The 12834-nt window shown below is 45.0% G+C and overlaps 1 protein-coding gene across 1 annotated transcript in view; it reads left to right on the forward strand.

The window, feature by feature from the left end:
* The window catches only part of ROR1 (ROR family WNT receptor 1), a 689389-nt gene that overhangs the window by 191331 nt on the left and 485224 nt on the right, over positions 1–12834 (forward strand). The window lies entirely within an intron of this gene.

Below are 12834 nucleotides of genomic sequence, written 5' to 3' on the forward strand. Positions count from 1 at the left end.
AGCACGTCACTAAAGGCTTATAGGACAAATGGTGGGTTTTATGGCAGTTCTAAACAGACAGACCCGGACAAGCAAACATGTTCAGGGGGGTAAAATATGGCTTCATAGAGGGCAATTCTGGCTACAGGGCTTTCCTTAATAAACAATGCAAAACAAATGTTTTTAAAAGTATACTTTAAAGCTATTTGTTTTGCATTGTTCATTTAGAAGCACCGGCAGCTCCACAGCAACAATATCAGCCCCTCGGCAGTGAACCTGGACCCCCAACCTGCCACCCCAGCAATAAACGCCCGGTAGCCAGTTCAGCCCTGGCTCCATAGTCACTGTGCCTCATTAGCCTATCATCTGCACCCAGCACCAGTTGCGTTTATTTTAAAATGGCATCCAGCATTCACGCTCATTGATTAACGGGTCCCACCCCCATACTTCGTAGAGGGGAACACTCCGGTTTCAGTACAGCCCTGGACATGATACAACCACCAGTGGCAGATGGGACGCCCCTTGGCTGGGGCAGCCGTGCGCTATATAAGCCTATATAAGGATGTATGACGTTACAACGCATGCTTTTACCACGCATACCGTTACAACGCAGTTTTTACAACGCATACCATTACAACGCATAGTGCTTTGGGGTGCTGGATAGTGAATAGTTTAATTTACTATTCCAACTCCAGTCCCCGTGGATAGTAGGGAAGGTGTTGGATAGTAAATTAAATCTATTCCCTTTCCTATAGCGCCCCCCAGCGCAATGCATTGTAATGGTTTGCGTTGTAATGGTTACATCGTAATGGTAGTGCGTTGTAAAAGTTTTGTTGTAAAGGCTGTTTACCCTATACAACATAACATAACATAACATGGTAACTTTTGAAAGTGATGAGGCGTAAAAGTGGCTGTCAATGGCGTGAAGCAAACAAGCAAGTCCTATTGGCAATTGAAGGATTCATGATGACAACAAATGTTGTTCAGGTATTTGGTTAAAAAGCACAACCAATTGTGAGTGCCTCATTTTTCAATGGAAATCAATTTGTTCCCTAAGGAAGCATAAATAAGCAGGTGTCCTGATCCTTGGCCCATCTTCCCACCAACAGCAGGGTGGGCAAAATATGCTGACTTCTTATATTTGCACTGAGAGACATGCTGCTAATACAAAATGGAAAGCAATGGAACTCTTTCGTACTGTGTGCTGGCTGGGCATTTAACAAAATGCCCTCAGAAAGAAATAAAACCAGTCTACTGCGCTATGTGCAGCTTGAATTCCCTGCACAGCCATGTCTAGTTAAGGTGCAGAAAACCTCAGAAAAAAATCTGTGCAAGCGGTGGACATATGAAGTCCAGAGAGCTGTCTCTCATCAATAAAGCAAAATAAACAACAACCCTGTCACTAGAAGACAAGAAAGAACGGAAAATTGCCTGTTTAAAAGATTAGATACTGTTTAAACAAGGAAAACAAACAATGGTAACAGCTTCGGATGTTGACAAACCCTCTTAACTTACATTATTTAAACTAGAAATATGAATGCATGGCTAACAGAAGGAGGAAGGGGAATGCCCTTATGTGTTAATGGAGAAACCGCCCCTGACACATATACAAAAACACAAGCACACTCATTTCATTTCACCTTAGTCAGATGTCACTGCAGGTTACAATGCAGCAGGAAGACAGAGTCTGATAGGCCTTTAGGAGCGCATGGGCGGGATCAGTCTTAGTCAGACGTCACTGCAGGTTACATCACAGGAGGAAGACAAGTAGGCAGAGGCCATAGGCCTTTGGGAGAGTATGAGCGGGATCAGAGGCCACGTGGATCCCCCCTCGGCTGTCACCTACCCAGCCGGACATTGGGCAGACGTTCCTTCGTCTCTGACGTACCCCCTCCTACACTTCCCAAGCCCTTGTAGAACTTTTCTTATCCCCTCACTTTTTGCCATGCCACTAGGGTTTTCGGGGAAATCTTTCATTACCAAGCCATGCAACAGTTTAGGTTGCTTAATGAGTGACCACATATTGCCGCCTACTAATGAAAGATTCCTTTGTCGTGATCTGAAGATTGCCCAAACCGAGATCTTGACTTGAGTATCAACAATACAACTCATTTGAATACAACTGGCTGTTATATATTCTTACAATGCAGCTTAAGTCTTATAAAGGCATATTTATTCTTACAATGCATCTGAATTCAATGTATATGCTTTAAATTACCTGTTACATCATAATGCTTGTGTTGTGTATGACGTGATTCTCCTTACAGAGTAGCTCAAATCAGTTTTTGAGGCTTCCTATTGGGTGAAACATCACAAAGCTTCTAATGGCATCGTTCTTTTTTAATGCATCTCAAACCAATTTTTAGGTTTGAAAGGGATTACCAATTAAACAAAACGTCTCAAAGGCACAAAAAAATCCACAGAAAAGAGAAACAAAAGTGGCAGAATGTATATCTTGAGAGAAAAATGTCTGACAGCTGTAAAAGTAAATTTGGTCCTCCTTGTGACCTTTTAGGTGTCAAAGGAACCACTCTGTGTTGACCTTTCACATCTGGAGAGCATCCCTTTAAACCATACCAGTACCTTCTAGTCCAGGGTGAGAAATTCAAGAATGTCTTCAAAGGTATTTGGAAGAGAAATGACAAATTCTTATTCAGCCTGTACTTAGCAGAGCTGTCATCCTCTGCTTGTTCTGTCCCACTCGACTAACCCCAGAATTCTCACTCTCGCAAATTTCTAAAGTTTGAAAATTGGCCAAGGCCTGAAGGCAATAGCACTTTGGCCAATTACATTTGGCAGTATATACCTTTGATAAATATACATATGGTTATGCAATGGTGTAAAGCCAACACTACCAATATTTCAGGAAGTTAAAATTAACCTGTAACATCGTTTTAACCTGATTCTTTATATGCAGATATATTTCACTTTGACACCTAAGACCTGATTGTGGAAACAGTGAATAACATTTTTAATGTTCTGTGCACTAAAATATGTATGACCCAGTATTTACCAGACTTTTGCCTTAATAACGTTTACAGGTTTGATTTAACAAAATTTAATAGAGGGTGAGACTTTTGTCCCCCCTGGTAAGTTCAGGGTTCGATAAACCATGCACCATTATAACTGTGATGTATGCACAGGGATCACAATTTATTGGGACAATTGAAATCAGTCCCCAAGAGTACTTAATAAAGCCAATATAAAAATAAAAATACATTTTCCTAATCACGTTGAATTTAGACGAGATTACAAATGTTTAGTGAGTAGTAGCTTCCCAAACTAGGATCTATCTTAAAATTGAGTAATAGTAAAGAGCACTTAGAAATGGAAGGAGTGCAGTATTTAGTGCCTTGTAAATCAAGGGACCCGATTCATAAAAGTAATCTGAGACAAAATCTTAACTTTACCACTTTCGGTATTCACAAAATGCATTTAGGAGTACTAAAGTTAGGATTCCTAACTTTAGTACTCCTAAATGCCCTTTGTGAATATCGAAAGTCGTAAAGGTAGGTTTTTGTCTCAGTTAAACTTAAGTTTTGGTCTTAGGAAGGATTTCTAACTTTAGTACTCCTAAATGCATTTTGTGAATACCGAAAGCCGTAAAGGTAGGATTTTGTCTCAGTTAAACTTTAGTTTTGGTCTTAAGAAGGATTCCTAACTTTAGTACTCCTAAATGCATTTTGTGAATACCGAAAGTCGTAAAGTTAGGATTTTGTCTCTGATTACTTTTGTGAATCGGGCCCACTGTGTTTTAATCATGTCAACTTGTTTTTTTCAAGAAAGGATGGTCTTGGTGCAATAAATAACTGGAAGTGCTGCTTTGCTGAGAGTCAACATTAGGGATTAAAATCCGGATTTTTTTCAAAATTCATTTATTTTACATTTACAAGATATCTGTGCAGGGTCCCTACAGGCCTGTGCATACTTATAGCCCATGCTGAGATGGCTATTCCCATTATGAGCAGGCGTTTCTCTCTGGTGAGGTCTCTGTAAACCATTTTTCTCACTGGTGTATTGTCCATGCGTTTATCAAAGTCTTGAATCCAGGGTAAGCTTTACCACAGCTGCTACCTTCTTAGACTAACACTGTGTTGGGATCCTGACAGTCATGATAGGGTCCATGAAGATCTGTTGTACAGTAGGGTTTTGTCTGCTGAGATGAATATGTTGGTATTTGGGAGATACACTCTACCCTTTCCACTCAGGTGACGACAGACACTCGTTTCATCTAGTTTGGTTCAATCTGTGGATGTGCAGTGTTGTGGTGTCTCAAATGATCCTAATCTCTCCTTAGTACCACTGAACATATCCCATATGGGTCTGTAAGTGGTGCTTCTGGCACTATGATGGTCACTGGGCCATAACCAATGGATCTACAAGATAACTAAAAGCACATGCAGAAGGGAGCTTTCCGAAGAAATGAGCAGTGGAACCGAGAAAAGAGCAGATTCCTTGTTTCTCTAAATCACTGTTCGATTTTTTTCTGGAAATGTTTTCAGCAGATGGGGAGCATTGCTGGGCAGAACTGGGGACCCAAAAGAAGCCATGGCCACAATGCTCAAACCAGCCCCTCTCCCTTCGTCGCCTCATGCTATCGCTCTCTTTCCATCCATCCATTCTCTTTCTCTCCCAGTGCCTAATCTGTAAAAAAATAAGTGGCAGCGCTCCTGTCAGGAGGCCACTGCAGCTTGCACCACACTTTGCCCCCGTCTGTGTTGCCAATGATAGTAACAACACTACTAACATCACACTCCTACAAGTATGACAATGCTGACTATTTCAGGCCCCCAAAGATATAAAAAATGGTTTGCATGGCAGGTAATAGTCATTTTGTATGTATATTGAATGAACTAACTGTTGTTGTGGTCTTCTCTAACTTAGCCAGACAGCTCCACCTTGTGGCAGACTGGCACAAGGGCCGGTGCTGACAATTAAGTGCCGGTACCAAGCTCTGGAAACCACCAGCTCAAATTAAGCACGTATCTTTCCTCTTCTTGCGTTCTTCTTCCGCTTTCATCACTGTCTTCCCCCTCCCTCTTTTTCTCTCTCTCTTGAAGCCTCCCTCTACATGCTGCAGGTAAACTTGGGGAGCTGGAGAGGCACCATGGGCAGGACTGGGCTTTCAAATCTGACCTTCAAGTGCCCCAGCCCACCGGGAAATGCCTGGTGGAATACAAGGCCTGTCCGGCCCTACAGCACCGGGCAAATAGTTATGCAAAAAATAACCGAAATAGCAAAACGGATAATACTTACAAACCACCATCTAGTTGATTATAATGCTATTATATACTAATTCCCGTTGCTCCCCGGATACAGTATGCATAAACAAATGCAGACTGGAGCAGTAAGAAAAATGTAGGTACTTCTTAAGTCAATGCTTTGGGAGTGCAGAAGCTTAACAAGGACAAATATGTATTTGGGTTCTCTTCTGCAGCTCCCAGCCCCAGGATTATAAATGACTTACATTGTTATACCACCTGCACAAAGGAAGCAGCTGACTAGCTTCACTGTCCCGCACAGAAATCCTCGGCTGCTTAGTCAAGAATGTTTACATTCAGATGCTCTCGGAGGTTGTCTAAGTGTAATTGCACGTGTGAAACGGCGGACATTTGAACTGAGACCAGGCCCTCTGTTTCTCCTCTTTCCTCTCTTCTAATCCTTGCGCTTACTTACATCTCGCTTTCCAGACATGAGCCAGGCCTGGGGGTCCTGATATTTTTTCTGAGGTTCATAGCCCCTTCTTTCCTGTTGCTCCACTGAAGTTTGAAATGGTTCACAAACTGTTTCCCACATGTTCAGGCTCAAAGACGAAAGGAATGCTTTTGGACTAAGCCTTATTGCCCTATAGTGAGGGCATTAATATCTTTCAATCCTCTCTGTAAAGTGCTTTAAGTCCTGCTAATTGGTCACACTGCATGTATTCGTCCAATCAGGCGAGGGCACGTGCAAGGACGGGAGAGGGCAGTAACAAGCAGTTAACATATAAATATCGTGAAGACTTTTACTCTAATCACTTTTCACTAAGATCAGCATTTTTCTGTAATGCGTTATGGAGGCCGTAAACACACTATATGTGGCCATAAATGTATCTATTAACCCCCCACCGTCCGGTTCACCCCTCGCTGCAGACACAGAACCAACCCTATGCTACAAGGCCTTTCTTCAGATTTCCATCTAAACACAGAATGCAGGCACACACCAGCAGGCCATGCCTGCATGCTCAGCCTTCTCCCACAGGGGGTGCTAATTATGATTAATGAACTTCTGCACGAGCTGACAGCACCGGCACGAGAGCTATGCCAGGCGCCCATGCAGGGTGGGGGCGATGCCATCGCTTGCTTTCTTCCCATACTGCTGCTAGCATTGCAGCAAACTGATTGGCTGAGCAGTCCTGCTTCGGCAGACAGCGCGTCTACCAAAAGTGAGCGCTGCTGGCATTCTGGTGCATGCATGGTCTCACAACTTCAGTGCACACACAAGGCGTTCTCACAACCTCAGTGCACACACAAGGCGTTGAGCACATGTATGGCCTCCCAACTAAGTACACACACAAGGCATTTAGCGCATGCCTGTTCTCACAACCCTAGTGCACACACAAGGCATTGAGCGCACGCTTGTTCGCACAACCTCAGTGCACACACAAGGCGTTGAGAGCATGTATGGCTTTCCAACCTAAGTGCACGCACAAGGCATTAAGCACACGCCAGTTCGCATAACCTCAGTATATACACAAGGTGTTGAGCACATGCTTGTTCGCACGATCTCAGTGCACACACAAGGCATTGAGCGCATACGTAGGCTCACAACCTCAGTGCAGTGCACGTTGAGCGCATGCCTATTCTAACGACCTTACTACACACACACGGCGTAGCATGGGCAGGGACTACCAGCCACCCTCCCCCACCCAACACAGATAAAGCACAATGAAATGATCTGGAGGAAACAGTTGGAGTCTTTGGAAGGCGGGGGATCACACGATCCCCCGGCCGTATTTATTAAATATGAAAACAAAATTAAAATTGACAAAATTAAAAACGGTATTTCACACAATTATAAAACGGCAAATATCCACAATAGATTACAGTGTGATAGACATGTCTGAAAGGGCTAACCTTAACAAATTGTCTAATACAGCGTGTTCCTAACCGAATCTAATTTCACATCATTTGCAGTTTTATAATTACTGGGCCTACGGCAAGGTCGCTAACCGGTGTCCGATCCTTATCTGCTGCACTCTCCCGCCCGAGTGCGTATGCGCCACGAGGGCCCGTTCACCGGGAGAGTCTGTACCCTGTTTAACCTCGGACACACCGGGAACTCCATTTAACCCCTGATAGGAGGGCCCTTACACTCGCGTCATTTGCCGGCATCATAGTGTATGTGGGGTGTGGCTACTCCACAAAAGGATAGAGCGTTGCTCCCTCCCCCGCGCCCCTGTAAGCCAACGTATATCCTGCCCCTGGAGTTCTGAGAGGTACCCTGGGAGATACCAGTGGCCCCTCCCCCTGGGCGAGCCCATATGCTAATGGTGCCGCCCCCCCCTTAAGGACCTCCAATTGGGCTCACCGATTATGACCTTACCGCCTGACCGATATAATAAATACGACAATATTGCTACTGAATTGGGAAAAAAGGCCTAAGGAAAAAACTTTAATTAATCACACAAACACTGCACACGGTAAATCAACTTTGCCTGTTCTAGGGAAAAAAGGCCTAAGGAATGAAAATTGCACATTAACCTATGCCATTAACCATTATTCCTTACACTACTTAATGGCTAGCCACAACAAAAGACTCCAATCCAAAGGTATCAGGGATGGTGGGTGGGTAAAAATTAAAGGCTCCCCGGCCCTGGTGGGGGGAGCGAAGCTGTTGTCTGGGGCGAGCGCGGGGACAAAGAGACCGTCTCGCGCGCTCGCCGTGCTTTTTAACACCGCAAGCCACGCCCCCCACGGCCCGGAAACACCTATATTGCATCCGGGTCGCGCGGGGCGCGACCCAATGGCTGCAGGAGGGGGTGGGGGCCCGCCCTGCCATGTATACGTGGGGGCCGAGTGGCCCCCCCTTTCTTAGTGCATGCCTGTTCACAGAACCTCAGTGTACACACAAGGTGTTGAGCGAATGCCTGTTTGCACAACCTCAGTTTACACACCTGGGGCGCTTGCAGGGTCTAACAACCTCAGTGCACACACACACAGCGTTAAGTGCATGCCTGTTCACACAACTTAAGTGCACACACAAGGCATTGAACGCATGCCTAGTCTCACAACCTCAGTGGACACACAAGGTGTTAGGCGTATGTATGGTTTCACAACCTCAGTGCACACACACGGCGTTGAGCGCACGCTTGTTCTCACAACACGAACAAGGCATTGAGAGCATGACTGTTCTCACAACCTCAGTGCACACACAAGGCATTGAGCGCACCCTTGTTCTCACAACCTCCATTCACGAACAAGGCATTGAGCGCATGCAGGATCTCACAACCTCAGTGGACACACAAGGTGTTGAGCACATGTATGGTCTCACAACCTCAGTGCACACACATGGCGTTGAGCGCATGCTTGTTCTCACAACACGGACAAGGCATTGAGAGAATGACTGTTCTCACAACCTCAGTGCACACACAAGGCATTGAGCGCACCCTTGTTCTCACAACCTCCATTCACGAACAAGGCATTGTACACACAAGGCTTTGAGCACATGCATGCTCTTGCAACCTCAACGCACATGTATGTTCTCACAACCTCAATACACACACGAGGTGTTGAGCACATGCATGCTCTCACAGCATCAGGGCACACGCAAGGCGGTGGGTGAAGTGGGAACCAAGCCGTGGATACGGGGCTAGAATGAAAGGGGGCAAGTGATTACATGAATGCCGGCACTTCACGTTATCGTTGTATTCAAAAAGTGTTAGGGTGCACTTTGCTTGCAGGCAGGTTTCATGGAATAGCCACGATCGGTACTGGGGCCCTGAGGCATACGGAGCCCTCAGCCGTTGAGAGGGCCACCCCTCCTACGGGGGGCTCTCATTCAGCCCAAGGTTTATGAATGTCTGTGAGATATGGGTGACAAAGGAGGCCCTCGCGATATTCTGCAGGGGAGGCATCCTTTTGTGTTAAGCGACTGGATTGGTAGAAAGACGAGACTGCAACAAGTGTATTGGCTCATTTATTTCGCTGATAGACGTAAACTCACCCTTCAGTGTCTTTAGGATATGTGCACAACTGCAGCGGTATAAGCTTCATTAGGAAATGTTGTTCCCTTTTATATGACGAATCATGCCACCATTCACAGCTGCTGGCCAGCTGATCAGGACTGAGAAGAAGGAAAAACGCTCTGTTTTTTAAAATAAGTACAGATGGGTAGAGGGTGCTTTCATCTGTACTTATGTCTAAAAATGAGTAAAAATGGAAATAGGGGAGCCTACACGGCTGGTTACTATTCTTGACTGGGCGGGCAAACTAAATGGATGTTACTGAGAGACAAGTCGAGGGAGTCCAGCTGCACCGGCGCGAGCTTTCACGTCACACTTTGACGGGGTTCTAGACTAACTCTATTTCCGGCCATGTTTGGGGGCGGGTCCCGAAGCGAAATGGATACCAGGATGCCTGACCTAAGCGGCAGGTCAAGGCGCGAGGTACCGTACCACGAATAAAACGTTCTTCTGAAGTTCCCATTTTAATAGACTGTGTTAGGCCGATGTGAAGGTTGAGCTAAGACCTGATGGGAACCACATGCAGGTAGAGACAGAAAGAACTTGAAAGGGTGAAAAGTGAAGCATAATAAAGCCTTATGTGACACAATCAATTTGAGCAGCAGCGGATGAAAGCATTCTCTCCCCGGCCTGGGATATTGGATACATCTGTCTGATGCCTGGGAGGCATTGTTTTTCGCCTATTTTGAGACAGTCACAGGGCTCAAGACTAGACAGCTCGAAGGGGACCCGGTAAGAAAATCCTTCCACCCTACAACAAATAACATAACTGTTGACCCCTCTCGTGGCCTAATCCAAAAATCCCCCCAGTAACCTTCCGTCATAGTCGGGCCTGTCTGGAAAAGTGTTAAAATGGCTCTCACGCTAGTTTAGCGTAAGGGGTAATGTATGTCTGTGCAGCAGGACCCGGAATCCCCCCCTTCCAGATGCGAAAAACAGCATGACGAGTGACTTCAAGATGTCGGGTGATGCACCCCGGTGCAGCATGACCCGTCCTTTCAAAGCTTTGCACCAAAGGCGCGCGTGCCAAACCTCTGCTTATCGTGCAAATGTACATTGGCCCAAAGCACTGCTACTGCATTTTTATAGCCATTCGGAGACTTTTACACATATATGAATTAGACTATGAGGAGATGTATTAAGATGAAAATGCATGTTATCCCTAGGAGCAAAATAGGGATATATTAAAAAAGAAGAGGAGCAATCTTTTTGACCAGGTGGCATATTTACATTAATTTAATATTTCTATTTGCACCGGGCATACGGATGTTCAGAGAGGTGGGGTTGAGCGGTTGTGATTTAGAAGGCAGTGAACAAAGTCACAATATTGTGTGTATTCACTAGCATTTTCTATGCGCTTTCACGCATAATTTATACACATTACATTAGTGGCACAGTTGTTAGAGGTGGATATTTCTCTCGATTTCTCAGGAAATAGGCTTGTTCAGTCAAACAAGCCTATTTCCTGAGAATATTTGGGGAAAGAGTTTCCCCCGAACATCAAATATTTTCACTGTGTTGAAAAAAATTAAACCGTGAAACCTTTGACCAGTTAATTTTAAAGTTTTGGAAAATGTAACTAGCTGTACACATGGAAATCTTTAAGCTCCATAGATTTTCATGGGTAGTTCCATGTTTTTCTGAATTCCATAATAAATGGAAGGCCATATAAATCGTAGGAGGGTATCAATGAATCATTGTTTTCCGTATCAGAACTGGGCCCCAAACTAGCAGACGGATTCTGAGTGTGGTACCAGAATACCGCAACCAAAAATATATCCTAACAGAAACAGTCCCAAAATATTGTTTATAATAAACATTCCCATTGGAGTTAATAACTGAAAATTTGCACCCAATCAATGATATTTTTGGACACGATCTTTAGGACACATTATTTCTTTTGGATAATATTTTTACTAACGATATTGTGACATGCAACTATAATCTGTTGTACTTTTGATGCTCCGCTGTCCAAAACAAGGTCCAATCATTCAGCAGACCCACAAGCTATTGGCTGGAAAAGGCCCAAACGTATGATCCAGAACTGTGACAGAAACCTACAAAATCGTTAGAGCCATGGTTTTTCCTAAGGATTCCAGTTCTGATTGTATTCGACCTATTTTAAATCTGTAATGTAGACACATTTACCACCCACATATTGTTGGACTGGCTTAGATTGGTATTCTGGCTTCAAACCTGGCATATTTGGAAGCGAGGCGCATGTCAGACATTTTTCTGGGAGACAATAATGTACGATAGATATTTTGCATGTGTATGTCTTTGAACCCATTTTTTTTTAGAATATCTTTTGACACTGGCCTCTTCGGAGAAGGTGTAGTGCAGGATATTTGGCTTGGACAGTGCTTAATTTGAGCTGGTGGTTTCCGGTGGGGGCCAACCGCACTTATTTTTGGAGACCGGCACTTATTTTTCCTGTCAGACATTTGTTAAGAGCAAGAAAGAGAAAAACACACAGTGGGTAGAAGGAGGAAGAGAAAGGCGTGAAAACCACCACACGGTGAAATAAGAAACTTGCAAAAGTGAGATAAAGGGAAAGAGCGGATTAAAGAGGCATGAGGAGGATTGAAGCATACACCGGTTTGTTAATTGGCGCGATAATGTTTAATAGCACCGGAAGCGGACGTCTGAGAAGATGTTTGAGCACCGGCAATCCTTATGTTACAAGTTAAACACTAGGCCACCATCTTTGGACAGGTATATAAATGCTAACATTGCTGTTTTCAGGAACTCTGGCAGTCTCGGATGTTGGCAAAGAAACAATGAAACGCAGTTCGACTGCTCCGTGCTCTGTGGTGTTTATCCCGACCAAACTCATGGGGTCGAGACTGGCGAAGTTTCAGTCCTGAGCCTGTATTCAAGCACAGAGTGCACGAGGGACGGAACAACCTGACGCCCACCTTCGGCGAACCAATGTTACGTTCCTACGTTGCAAGTGACGCGGTGGTGCGCGAGGGAGGGAGTGGCGGCGCTAATGGGGGGGGGGGGGGGGGGGGGGGGGGCTAGTCCGCCATCGAGTTCAGGATTGGCGCATACCCCACTGACAGCAATTTAACGTCCTCTGGACGGCGGCGCCGGGCTGCTAAGCTGCAACAGCTGTGGTTGTGTTGGAGTTGGCAAATGTAGCCGCGACCATAGCATTCTGATTAAAGTTTACCGGTGGCACCCTTGACAGGTGTAATGATTTGTAAAATGGCGCACATATCCAGAGAACGTGAGGAGATTACTCCAAGCGAACAGTATGCGTCGTCTTTCACTTACCGAAAGGTTCCTCTGTTTTCTTTAATTTAGTTTGCATTTTTCTGCAGTGCCACTCTGGCGCAATTGCGGTGCCTTTTACGGAGAAACACAGCCATGGAGGCTGTATAAAGGAAACATTCTGGTGGAGGCATAAGCGGTGTAATGGTCCCTAATGCAGGCGAGGTAAATGGGCCCCTTCCTCTTTGTGGTGGTGTAAAAATCAGACATAATTGTGATACAGTGGGCCTTTCACACCCTTGGGGTCTGGCGCCACTGCACCTGCAGCTCCATTGATAACTATTGCCAATGGGAAGTATCAAAGATTAAGCATTTGAACATTTTAGAACAAGCAGTGAACTTGCATTGAGTATGCA

This window comes from Lissotriton vulgaris, chromosome 1_1 (genome assembly GCF_964263255.1).
Source record: "Lissotriton vulgaris chromosome 1_1, aLisVul1.2, whole genome shotgun sequence".
NCBI classification, from domain to species: Eukaryota; Metazoa; Chordata; class Amphibia; order Caudata; family Salamandridae; genus Lissotriton; species Lissotriton vulgaris.